Here is an 11,393-nt window from a genome sequence, read left to right on the forward strand (position 1 = left end):
ATTATAACTACACCCCCCAACTATGTCCAAATCGCCTCAAACTGGTCCAATTCATTTGTGGGCTAGTGTATATTAACATGTAATTAACGTGTTACTAATCAAATTATTAGTTTTTTATAAAAAATGGCTAACTATTATAGTTGTAAAAGTCATTCACCTTTTCTTATTAACTCTTTAAATCAGTCCCAACTGTTTGTGCTGCAAAAAAATGTGGTCATTAATGTTTAAATTACAAAAGTTTTATGGTTTTATCTTATTAACTTCTAACTAATGTGTTAATAATAATAATAATAATATCCATCCATCCATTTTCTTCCGCTTATCTGAGGTCGGGTCTCGGGAGCAGCAGCCTAATATAATAGCGAATCAGTGGAAGGCGGGGTACACCCTGGACAAGTTTCCACCTCATCCATTAGTAATTGAAGGACATTAGTACGCACTTTTTTTGTTCAGCACAAACGATAAGACTGGCTTGCAAGTTAACAAAAAACATTAATTAACTTAGAAAACTATTATAGTTACCATTAGAAAAATAAAAATAGTATAATATAATATAATATAATAGACAAAAAATTTGTGGGCCATTGTTTATGTTATTAACGTGTAATTAACATGTTACAAATCATAATTTGACCCCCCCCCACACACACACACACACACACCCAAATATGTGAAAATCTCCCTAAACTTGTCCCATTCGTCATTTTTTGTCTATTATATATATATATATATATTTTTTTTTTTTAATGGCTAACTATAATAGTTTTTAAGTAATTAATGTTTTCTTGTTAACTTGCCAAGCCAGTCCTAATCGTTTGTGCTGAAAAAAAAAAGTGGTCTGTTAATGTTTAAATTACTAATGCGATGAGGTGGCAACTTGTCCAGGGTGTACCCCGCCTTCCACCTGATTGTAGCTGAGATAGGCGCCAGCGCCCCCCGCGACCCCGAAAGGGAATAAGCGGTAGAAAATGGATGGATGGATGGATGTTTTATGTTTTTGTGTTATTAACGTGTAGTTAATGTGTTAATATTAATAATAATAATAATAATGATGATAATAATAATAATGATAAATTACGCACTTTACATTCGTTAAAATCTCAATGTACTATAAAGTATAAAAAAGGTAAAAAATAAATAAATTAAAATAAAATAGAAATAAAAACTAATAATAATAATAATGAATTACATTTGTAACGTACTTTACTTTTTGTTAAAATCTCAAAGTGCTACAAAGTATATATAAAAAAATATTTTAGTTTTTAAGTAATTCATGTTTTCTTGTTAACTCCCCAAACCAGTCGTAATTGTTTGTGCTGCCAAAAATATGGACTATAATAGTTTTTAAGTTGTTATAACCTTTTAATATTGTTTTGTTATTACCGGCTTACTAATCATGATTCGCCCCCCCCCCCCCCAACTATGTCAAATTCTCCCAAAACTTCCCCCATCGGTGTGTGCTTTGTTTTGTGCTGCAAACATTTGCGTTTGTGCCGTTACTGTTTTAAAGTTGTTAATGTTTTATGGTATTTGTGTGTAATTAAGGTGTTATTAATCATAAGTACGCCCAAACCATGTCAACATTTCACTTCACTTGTCCCATTTGTTTGAGTCTTCCCCTAAAGTGCTCTCTAAAATGTTGTTTCCGAGCATCCCGTCAAACTACTTTGAACACAGATGGTTTTTGACCCTGGGGGGCGGAGCCACAGTGCGGACTGAGCAGCAGTGTTATGTTCTTCATTGCTTCTCAGTCCCTGTTGTCGCCTGTCAGATCTTCCCAGACAAACCTGCACATTGGAGAAGTGATACGTGCTTCTGGACTCACAACACTGATAACCTGCAGGAGTGGATTACTGGGAAAGTTTCACACCTGACTCACTCTGACGACACATCACGCAGCGATGTGTGTGTGTGTGTGTGTGTGTGTGTGTGTGTGTGTGTGTGTGTGTGTGTGTGTGTGTGTGTGTGTGTGTGTGTGTGTGTGTGTGTGTGTGTGTGTGTGTGTGTGTGTGTGTGTGTGTGTGTGTGTGTGTGTGTGTGTGTGTGTGTGTGTGTGTGAGAGCGATAATGGGTAGGGGGTTGAGGCTGAGAGAGCAATATTTTTGGAGGATGCTTAGAGGCAGAAGAGGACCTGTGATTGTGCATCCAGCACTAAAGGTGAATTATGGCAGGAGGAGCCAACAACTCCTGGATGCAGTCAAGCTTGAGATTCATTCAGTGTGATGTTGACTATAACTGGCCCATATAAGAAGCATCAAGCAGGCCCATATAGAAAGCGGCCAAAAAGCCCATATAGGAAGCATCAAACACTCCGGTAAATGAAGCTTCTAACGCTCCCGTGTATGAAGCATCCAACAAGCCCATATAAGAAGAACCAAACACTTCCATAGAAAAAGCATCCAACACTCCCGTGTATGAAGCATCCAACAGGCCCATATAAGAAGCATCCAAAAAGCCCATATAGGAAACACCAAACACTCCCATATATGAAGTTTACAAAAGGCCCATATAAGAAGCATCCAACAGGCCCATATAAGAAGCATCCAACAGGCCCATATAGGAAGCATCCAACGGGCCCATATAAGAAGCATCCAACAGGCCCATATAGGAAGCATCCAACGGGCCCATATAAGAAGCATCCAACACTCCCATATAAGAAGCATCCAACAGGCCCATATAAGAAGCATCCAACACTCCCATATAAGAAGCATCCAACAGGCCCATATAAGAAGCATCCAACAGGCCCATATAGGAAGCATCCAACAGGCCCATATAAGAAGCATCCAACAGGCCCATATAGGAAGCATCCAACACTCCCACATAAGAAGCATCCAACAGGCCCATATAAGAAGCATCCAACACTCCCATTTAAGAAGCATCCAACAGGCCCATATAGGAAGCATCCAACACTCCCATTTAAGAAGCATCCAACGGGCCCATAGAGGAAGCATCAAACACTCCCATATATAGAAGCATCTAACAGGCCCATATAAGAATTCATATATATTTATATATATATTTATATGTATATGTATATATATATATAAATATGTATATATATATGTGTGTATATATATATGTATATATATAAAAAATATATATATATATATATATGTATATATATATGTATATGTGTGTGTGTGTATATACATATATATGTATGTCTTGATTGGATTATCCAGAGAATAGTGCTCGATACCGTGGTAGAGCGCAATATGTAGGTGTGGGAAAAATTACACGACTACTTCGTCTCTACAGAACTGTTTCATGAGGGGTTCCCTCAATCATCGGGAGATTTTTCTCCTGATAACTGAGGGAACCCCTCATGAAACAGTTCTGTAGAGACGAAGTAGTCGTGTAATTTTTCCCACACATACATACATATATACATATACATGTAAATATATACATACATATACATACATACAGTATATATGTATATATACATACGTATATATATATGTATATGTATGTATATATATATTTATGTATTTATTTATATATGTATTTATATATATATACACATATATATATATATAAATGTATATGTGTATATATATATACATACATATATATGTATATATATATGTATGTATGTATATATATATATAATGTATGTATATATAGATCAATAGTGAATGATAGTTAAAATGGTGATCAGTAGTAATGAGGACTACTAGTTAGTGTGATGTACAATTAGACACAACTAGTGAGTGACAGTGATGACAGTTGGACTTCACAACAACCACTCGGTCCTTATGGAAAAGGACTCGGACTCTTTTGCCACTTTTGTGTGATGGTAACAAACAACAATTGAACGACTTGGCAGAGTTAAATTCCCAGGCTGGCAGAGCTGGTCCAGGCGGGCACATTTCACAGGCAGTTGAGCACAAAGTTTGTTGGCGGTATTAAAAAACCCCAAAATCTTTAGTAGACAATTTGTTGTTGAAATGTGTTCATGCTTCATCTGCCAGCCTCAGCTGCACCGGAGGATGTCTTATTTCCTCCATCACCCTTTTGTTGTCTCTCCTCCACTCTTCTCTCACTCTGGGGGGTGTCGCTTATGTCTTGGAACTACTCTTCAGTGTGGGTGTCTGGAGGAGGCCCCCCTGCTGTGTGTGTGTGTGTGTGTGTGTGTGTGTGTGTGTGTGTGTGTGTGTGTGTGTGTGTGTGTGTGTGTGTGTGTGTGTGTGTGTGTGTGTGTGTGGATAAGGGGCCCCATGGTGAGATGTTGCTGATGTCAGCGTGTGCAAGACACAAAGCTCCACATCTGTTGTACCTGCCACCAATTTAGATTCTCTCTGGTGGACAGATGGAGCTTCTTAGCCGCTCTGTTTCTCTTCCAACACGCACTTGGCTGGAACCTTCCAGTATACAACACTCGTATAACTGCCGCAAAAATACACCTAACCACTCTTGTTTGGATGCAGGACTTGTAGTAGTACTACTGTATTTCCTTGAATTGCCGCCGGGGCGCTAATTATTTCAAAACCTCTTCTCACTCCGGCACTTACTAAAGGCAGGTGGTAAATTTAGGCCTGCGCTTAAAAATTGGAGTGTGATGTAAGGATACCATCATGAAAAGCACATTTAATTAAAAAAAACGTTATTATGGTCTTACCTTTACTTATAAATGAAGTCCATGCGCAGCTCCTTCTGATCAAAAGCATTGATAACTTGTTTATAGAAGTCTTCCTTATCTTTCTTCAGTTTTAAAAGTCTCTCTGTCTCGATGGAGATCTTCCTTTATTACCTCCTGCTTTCATTGAAAGTCCAGTTTAGAAAACTGTTTTATTTTAGATATGTAATCCTCCATGTTAAAAGTGCAAGCCAGAGGAAAGAATAAAGAATGCCTGCTCACTCTTGCTGCTTGTTGTCACTTTTTCTGCAGCCGAGTAGTCGCAAGAAGGATCACTAGCGCCCTCTACCACCAGGAGGCGGGAGTCATTTAATGACTCATATTTGACACACGCAGCTACGGTATATTAATAAAACAGAGCTGCTTACTGTTCTTTTCAGCATATTCAATAGCTTGGACCTTAAATCCTACTGAATAGCTCTTAATCTTCTTCCCTTTATGCGATTTCAAATGATTGAAATCAGCCTCCTCCATTTTGAAAATGATGACAGGTGAAGTGTCACTCGTGACGTGACGAGTTTGACCCGGCGGAAATTTTAGACATGCGCTAATAAAAATAATATTTTGCGAAACGAGTTTGACCTGGCGTTAATCCTGAGCCAGCGGTAATGCTAAGCATGCGCTAATTATTTTGCGAAACGAGTTTGACCCGGCAGTAATTCTAGGCAGGTGCATACTATATACCCGGCGGCAATTCGAGGAAATACAGTATATACACTGTATGTTATTACTGCATATATATATGCATATGATAGGTCTTTATTGTCATTGCAACAAGTACAACAAAACTTTGTTTTCAGCACAAACCTGTTCGAGATGAGACAAAGAAACAGTGTACAGGGTTACAGAACAGGAACGCTGATGGGTCGCCACGAGGCGCCCCGTAAAAGATGGGAAAAAGGTAAATGCTGGGGAAGTATGAGTAAAAAAATACAATCTAGACTGGGCTTTTAAGGGGGCCCAGTCTGGAGTGGGAAAAAACCTCCATAGCAAAGCACATATACATATTATAACGTACATCTCAAGATATCTAGCAACAGAGGAAGGGAGTGCGGGGTCATGATGGCAGGCCGCAGCTCTCAGGCGCTGACCATCCTTTCATCAGCCCTATGGGATTAGTGTCGAGGGCGTTGGGTTGGGGGTGTGGGGTGTGTATGTGTGGCGTATATTTTTTTTTTGCATGTTTTTGTGTATGTCTTTGTTCCGCGGCCTTGATGTCGTGCAGTCGCTAGTCCAAAGTCAACAACAACAGGTGTGTGTCCATGGTAGACAAGAAGGGAGTTTGTTGTGTCTTCACTGCACTGTCCTTCTGGAGAGTCTCCAAGTTTGTTGTGTCTTCACTGCACTGTCCTTCGGGAGAGTCTCCAAATTTGTTGTGTCTTCGCTGCACTGTCCTTTGGGAGAGTCTCCAAGTTTGTTGTGTCTTCACTGCACTGTCCTTCAGGAGAGTCTCCAAGTTTGTTGTGTCTTCACTGCACTGTCCTTCGGGAGAGTCTCCAAGTTTGTTGTGTCTTCGCTGCACTGTCCTTCGGGAGAGTCTCCAAGTTTGTTGTGTCTTCACTGCACTGTCCTTCGGGAGAGTCTCCAAGTTTGTTGTGTCTTCGCTGCACTGTCCTTCGGGAGAGTCTCCAAGTTTGTTGTGTCTTCACTGCACTGTCCTTCGGGAGAGTCTCCAAGTTTGTTGTGTCTTCGCTGCACTGTCCTTCGGGAGAGTCTCCAAGTTTGTTGTGTCTTCACTGCACTGTCCTTCGGGAGAGTCTCCAAGTTTGTTGTGTCTTCACTGCACTGTACTTCGGGAGAGTCTCCAAGCCAGGGAAACAATCCAAGTTAGAATGTTTTGTATGCGAGTGAAAATAAAATTAGCTTTTCACTCTAAATAATCAATGGCTGGACCTCAAAAATCCTGCGGGGCAGACAGTCCAATGTGATCCAAATCCCAGGAGTGTCCACAGTTCTTCCTGCATCCTCCAATCATCTGGGGCAGCTTTGGGATACTTTGAAGACTGCCAGCAACTTCCAATTTGTCGACAAACCGGAGCAACACTTACTCCACTCAGCAGATGTCCTCTTGTCATCATTCCCAATAATTAGATATCTTCACGTCCTCGACAGAAAAAGATCGCCAGGCACGCGGCACTCCTTCTTCTCCCAAGAGTCCGTGGTGTGTCCAGGTCATCTTTTGGTCCCAGCATCCTGGTTGCTAGGAGAGACCCTGCTTGGGTCTTGAGAGCAGATTGCTGCTGGAGGGTTAGAAATCACAGCAGGTGTTTTTTTCATTTTTTTTCTTTACCCGCACCTTCTCATCTCAGGTTTATTTCCTCCCGCTCCTCCTAAGTATATCTTTTGGAAAGGTGAGCTTCATAAAAGTGGCGTGGTGCATGAGGCACCGACCGAGCGAGGTCTCTGATCCCGTCATCCTGCTCCCCTCCATTGAGGTCCTGTGTCCTCCATTGAGGTCCTGCTCCCCTCCATTGAGGTCCTGCTCCCCTCCATTGAGGTCCTGTGTCCTCCATTGAAGTCCTGTGTCCTCCATTGTGGTCCTGTGTCCTCCATTGAGGTCCTGCTCCCCTCCATTGTGGTCCTGCTCCCCTCCATTGTGGTCCTGCTCTCCTCCATTGAGGTCCTGTGTCCTCCATTGAGGTCCTGTGTCCTCCATTGAGGTCCTGCTCCCCTCCATTGAGGTCCTGTGTCCTCCATTGTGGTCCTGCTCCCCTCCATTGAGGTCCTGTGTCCTCCATTGTGGTCCTGCTCCCCTCCATTGAGGTCCTGCTCCCCTCCATTGTGGTCCTGTGTCCTCCATTGTGGTCCTGTGTCCTCCATTGAGGTCCTGTGTCCTCCATTGAGGTCCTGCTCCCCTCCATTGAGGTCCTGTGTCCTCCATTGTGGTCCTGTGTCCTCCATTGAGGTCCTGCTCCCCTCCATTGAGGTCCTGCTCCCCTCCATTGTGGTCCTGCTCCCCTCCATTGTGGTCCTGCTCCCCTCCATTGAGGTCCTGTGTCCTCCATTGAGGTCCTGCTCCCCTCCATTGAGGTCCTGTGTCCTCCATTGTGGTCCTGCTCCCCTCCATTGAGGTCCTGTGTCCTCCATTGTGGTCCTGCTCCCCTCCATTGAGGTCCTGCTCCCCTCCATTGTGGTCCTGTGTCCTCCATTGAGGTCCTGTGTCCTCCATTGAGGTCCTGTGTCCTCCATTGAGGTCCTGTGTCCTCCATTGAGGTCCTGCTCCCCTCCATTGTGGTCCTGCTCCCCTCCATTGAGGTCCTGCTCCCCTCCATTGAGGTCCTGTGTCCTCCATTGTGGTCCTGCTCCCCTCCATTGTGGTCCTGTGTCCTTCATTGAGGTCCTGTGTCCTCCATTGAGGTCCTGCTCCCCTCCATTGAGGTCCTGTGTCCTCCATTGTGGTCCTGCTCCCCTCCATTGTGGTCCTGCTCCCCTCCATTGAGGTCCTGTGTCCTCCATTGTGGTCCTGCTCCCCTCCATTGAGGTCCTGTGTCCTCCATTGTGGTCCTGCTCCCCTCCATTGTGGTCCTGTGTCCTCCATTGAGGTCCTGTGTCCTCCATTGAGGTCCTGCTCCCCTCCATTGAGGTCCTGTGTCCTCCATTGTGGTCCTGCTCCCCTCCATTGTGGTCCTGCTCTCCTCCATTGAGGTCCTGTGTCCTCCATTGAGGTCCTGTGTCCTCCATTGAGGTCCTGCTCCCCTCCATTGAGGTCCTGTGTCCTCCATTGAGGTCCTGTGTCCTCCATTGAGGTCCTGCTCCCCTCCATTGAGGTCCTGTGTCCTCCATTGTGGTCCTGCTCCCCTCCATTGTGGTCCTGCTCCCCTCCATTGAGGTCCTGTGTCCTCCATTGTGGTCCTGCTCCCCTCCATTGAGGTCCTGTGTCCTCCATTGAGGTCCTGCTCCCCTCCATTGTGGTCCTGCTCCCCTCCATTGAGGTCCTGTGTCCTCCATTGTGGTCCTGCTCCCCTCCATTGAGGTCCTGTGTCCTCCATTGTGGTCCTGCTCCCCTCCATTGAGGTCCTGTGTCCTCCATTGTGGTCCTGCTCCCCTCCATTGTGGTCCTGTGTCCTCCATTGAGGTCCTGCTCCCCTCCATTGAGGTCCTGTGTCCTCCATTTTGGTCCTGCTCCCCTCCATTGAGGTCCTGTGTCCTCCATTGAGGTCCTTTGGCAATGTCTTGCAAGATTATCTGTGGCATCACACGTATGATTGTGATGCCTCCATGGATCTCTGCCTGTGTTGTCTCTCCAAGCAAACATGGAGCCTTTCATCATCCAACTGCTTTTTGTCTCAGTCACACTGACTTCTATAAGATGACAGCATTGCACACCTTCTGTCCATCCTTTCAAGACACAGGGCTGGGAATCGAAAAACAGTTCTTGTTCACATTTGCTTCCCAGTGTATCAATTCTTTGGAATTGCTTGCTATTTTTTTCCAAACGACACCTTTAATACCTTTTAAAAGCATTAAGCCTACTCAGTGGCCCTGAGATGGGTAGGTTGGGAGTTCAAACCCCAGCCGAGTCATACCAAAGACTATAAAAATGGGAGCCATTACCTCCCTGCTTGGCACTCAGCATCAAGGCTTGGAATTGGGGGTTAAATCGCCAAAAATGATTCCCGGGCGCGGGCGCGGCCACCGCTGCTGCTCACTACTCCCCTCACCTCCCAGTGGGTGGAACAAGGGGATGGGTCAAATGCAGAGGACAAATTTCACCACAACTAGTGTGTGTGTGAAAATTATTGCAACTTTAACTTTAATGCACAGGTGTCCAAACTTTTTGACTTGGGGGCCACATTGGGTTAAAAAATGTGGTTAAGGTCTAAGAGCTGACTGCATGTAAAGTAATTATGTACACACATATATGTGACATCTGCAGGGCAGCACGGTGGTACAGGGGTTAGTGCATGTGCCTCACAATACCAAGGTCCTGAGTAGTCCTGGGTTCAATCCCGGGCTTGGGATATTTCTGTGTGGAGTTTGCATGTCCTCACCGTGACTGCGTGGGTTCTACTCCGGCTTCCTCCCACCTCCAAAGACATGCACCTGGGGATAGGCCCCTCCCACCTCCCAAGACATGCACCTGGAGATAGGCCCCTCCCACCTCCAAAGACATGCACCTGGAGATAGGCCCCTCCCACCTCCAAAGACATGCACCTGGGGATAGGCCCCTCCCACCTCCAAAGACATGCACCTGGGGATAGGTTGATTGGCAACACTAAATGTTCCCTAGTGTGTGAATGTTGTCTGTCTATCTGTGTTGGTCCTGCGATGAGGTGGTGGCTTGTCCAGGGTGTACGCCGCCTTCCACCCGAATGCAGCTGACATAGGCTCCCGCACCCCCCGCCTCCCGCAAAAGGGACAAGCGGTAGAAAAAGGATGGATGGCTCTGACATCTGCCACACTACTCCTGATTTTCGGTAGGTGAATGTTTAATTTAGTCAGAGAAAAGTCGCATGTTTTCCTCCAAGCACATTTCCATTATACAAGTCCGTCCATCCATTTTGTACCGCTTGTCCCTTTTCGTGATCGTGGGAGCCTCTCTCACACCAGAGTAATACTCGTATCTTTAATCTGCCGACAATCCATCAAGCGGTGCGGCTTCATAGCTTACCAAAGTCCTACTAAAAACATTTTGACAGATTTTTGAGCGCCGTATGTAATCTTCTACATGCACATTTTGGTGTTGTTTACTGGCGTCATCTTGCAGTCTACACATATCTCTTATGTGTGACTGCCATCTACTGGTCACACTTATTATTACACAATGTACAAAAAAAAAATAGCTTGGAGGTCAGTAAGCGCAACCAGAATCATGACGTACATTAGGCACACTGTCGAATTTTAAGTGGGCTTTATATTCCGAAAAATACAGTATTAATTTCACCTTATAAAGTTAAATAAACATCTATTTTTTTTTTGTTTGTTTCACCAGAGGTGACAGACTCTCAAAGGTTTTGAAAATTGGTACTAAAAGTTACATTCCTGTGTAATTTGCACAGAAGCACATTTATTTCTTACATTTATTTTCAGGAAAGTTATATTTCTGTGCCCCTTAAGACCTCGCTGTAAGCTTCGTAAGGTCACGTTTCCTCTAAACTAAGAGAACTTGATGCTAACCAACCTTTTTCCCTTCCTTAGTAAGAACTGATAAGGAACCGGATCGTTAGGCAGAATTGGAAGTGGAATCAGAGCCGTAAAAATCTCACTTGCCGTCTCTAACGGGACATGAATGATTCTTTATTACGTGTTGGTTTTGTGCAGTGGAAATTAAGGATGTGGGATCTAACCTTTCAGCGGCCGTCTAAGATCAGAGTCCCACTGATGTAGAAACTCAGCAGAGAATGAAAGTCATCAGTTCCAGACCAGCGCCTTGGCCTCGCATCCTAGTGACAGATGCTCTACCTGCTGTGCCCCCCCCCCCCCTTCCCCCCCGCCATACTTACAACCTCAGACACACGTTTTGTGCGTTTCTTTCATTTCTAAGCTTGCCTGCGGGTCCTTAAAATGTGTCTTTCATTGGATTTTTTCAAAATAAAGCCATTGACTTTTTTCTTAATTTCTAACAATGATTATACTGTAGATGGGCTTGATGCAGCTGGTGGAAGACAGGCGGCAATCAAACACTGACACAAAATGTCTTCAAATATTGCAAAATAACATCTTATACTGTTTGACTCATTCCACTTGACTGAACCTACTAAGTAATACAAGTATGTTCAAGTGTTTAGTACATCTTTAAGAGGCATTTCATGTA

General features: G+C 44.1%; 1 protein-coding gene across 3 annotated transcripts in view; it reads left to right on the plus strand.

Annotated features, from left to right (window-relative positions):
* Positions 1-11,393, plus strand: part of draxina (dorsal inhibitory axon guidance protein a) — a 31,151-nt gene that overhangs the window by 655 nt on the left and 19,103 nt on the right. The gene's annotated exons all lie outside the window — the stretch shown is intronic.

The sequence above is a fragment of the Nerophis ophidion genome, linkage group LG02 (genome assembly GCF_033978795.1).
Source record: "Nerophis ophidion isolate RoL-2023_Sa linkage group LG02, RoL_Noph_v1.0, whole genome shotgun sequence".
Taxonomy (NCBI): Eukaryota; Metazoa; Chordata; class Actinopteri; order Syngnathiformes; family Syngnathidae; genus Nerophis; species Nerophis ophidion.